The sequence below is a fragment of the Sinocyclocheilus grahami genome, unplaced genomic scaffold, assembly GCF_001515645.1.
Source record: "Sinocyclocheilus grahami isolate Dianchi unplaced genomic scaffold, SAMN03320097.WGS_v1.1 scaffold4422.1, whole genome shotgun sequence".
Classification (NCBI taxonomy): Eukaryota; Metazoa; Chordata; class Actinopteri; order Cypriniformes; family Cyprinidae; genus Sinocyclocheilus; species Sinocyclocheilus grahami.
In genome coordinates this window covers 1-2159 of record NW_015509362.1, presented here as the reverse complement: position 1 = coordinate 2159, position 2159 = coordinate 1, and positions in this window count along the sequence as shown.

Here is a 2159-nt window from a genome sequence, read left to right as displayed (position 1 = left end):
AAATGTACCTGTACAAAGCAGTTTGCAGCGACATTCCCAGCCCTAGGCAGAGAAGTGCTCAGCGCTCTGAGAGATCCGCAGGCCGCTTCCTCCAGAGACAAGGGACAGGATTGAGCTCACACCACACAGCAGGTTGTCCCCACTGGGAAGGCAGATCCAGCTCTGCCCTGGAGTTGCAGCAGTTGGGGTATTTCATGCAGATCCATGGGTACTCTTTGCTGGAATCAATAGGCACCAACACCAAAATGATCTACAGGTACATATTACTTGTTTTTACACAGTACTTAAAGCATACAACATAGATACATTAGGTCAGGCTTACTGTGGTGTAACTGGCTTGTGAGAAATTGTCACAATTCACTGCAAACAAATGAACAAGTGCAAACTTACTTATTTTATTAGACCAGCAACATATATTCTTTGCATGTTCTTTACAAAATGTCACTCTTCTTTTGATATTTTAGAATCTGTTTAATATAACGTCTAGGGGCTGTTTGACCCAGGCAGAATTTAATGTACTTCTGTACTTCTATTCGGAACTTACACTACCATTCAGTTTGGGGTCAGTAAGATTTTTGAATATTTTTGAAAGTCGCTTATGTTCACCAAAGATGCATTTATTTGCTTAAAAATGCAGTAATATTGTGAAATAGTGTGCTGATTAATATTTTTGTGGAAATCAAATAACTTTTTCATATGTTCTTTTATGAATAAAAATGTTTAATGCCTAACTGGATGCTTCAATTTAATGCATTCTTGTTGAACAAAAGTATTAATTAATTTCTTTAAAAAAATACAAAATCTTACCAACCCTAAACCTGTATGGATTTCTTACTTCTGCAGAAACCTAAAGATGTTTTTAAGGAACATTGTATGGACCAAGAAAAAAAGTTTTTTTCTCTCTTTTGTATTCCACAGAAAAAAAGAACTCATAAAGGTTTGGAACAACATGACAGTGAGTAAATGATGGTGGAATTTTAATTTTTGTGTGAACCATCCCTTTAAACAAATGTAAATATATAAATTGGTTTGTTGGAAAGTGTACCAGTGTTCAGTTTCAATAGTATTCAAGTACAATTATCCAAAAGAATACTTTAGTACAGAAGTATAATTCAATTATTCAAGTACATCCCTGATTTATGAAGGGCCCATACAGCACTAGTTTATTTTGTAGTCATGTTTTTGAACCGTTATCAGCTGCGGTTTGTAATATTAATTTACTTGCACACTTATTCATCATACAAGATAAATTACATGACCCATAACGGCTTACACAAGAAAATTAGCAAATTAAATGAGCTATAGATTCAGTATCTGTTTGAGTAAATGAAGCAGTTGGAATTTACAGTAATTGAGTTCACAAAGCAGGAAAAACCAGGCCAAAGTGTTTAACCGAGATTCAAAATATGTAAAGCAGGTTTTCAAAAGCATGTTTGCTGCTTTTCAATTACATTCTTGACATGTTTATTATATATAGACACTTTGCATTTTTAGAGCATGTCTTTTGGAATGAAAAGACAAGTACCCATACTGTATAATCAGTGAAAGCATGTGTCAAAGATTTTGTTTATGAGTTGAAACACCAGTATGAGTCAGAGGTGTTATTCTAGCCATCGAAGGAGGGACTACCACTGGGTGAAATTAAGCTATTAGCTCTGATAAGCAGCCAGCTTGATCTGCTTTGACTCACACTGTTTTTTCTGCTAATAAGTAGCAATACAACTAATCCCATATGACAGCTGGGATTATTCTAAGGGGAAAGAGGGAGAGAGATGAGGGTTAGGAATGTAGTTGTGCAGAAGGAAGAGGTCATTATGTAGACGAAATGTAAATCTATTCTTACATAATCCTGTCATATTTGATGTAGAGGTGAAAAGCATATATTATCAATTATAGGGGTTCTGTACAACTAATTGTCATGGCCAGTGACTGACAGATTCATACTGTGAGTATGTGCCATGCTGAGACCAGTGGTTATGATGATTTTGCTTGCCGGATGATGTTACAGCCTATTAATAATGTATGTTCAACAGTCCATAATAATAGTCTTTTTTATTTTGTTATTCTGCTTTTTGATGTTATAGGCATAGTTCACCTAAAAATTTAAATTCTGTCATAATTTGCACACCTTGTTTGGTTATGGGTAACCAAACAGCCGA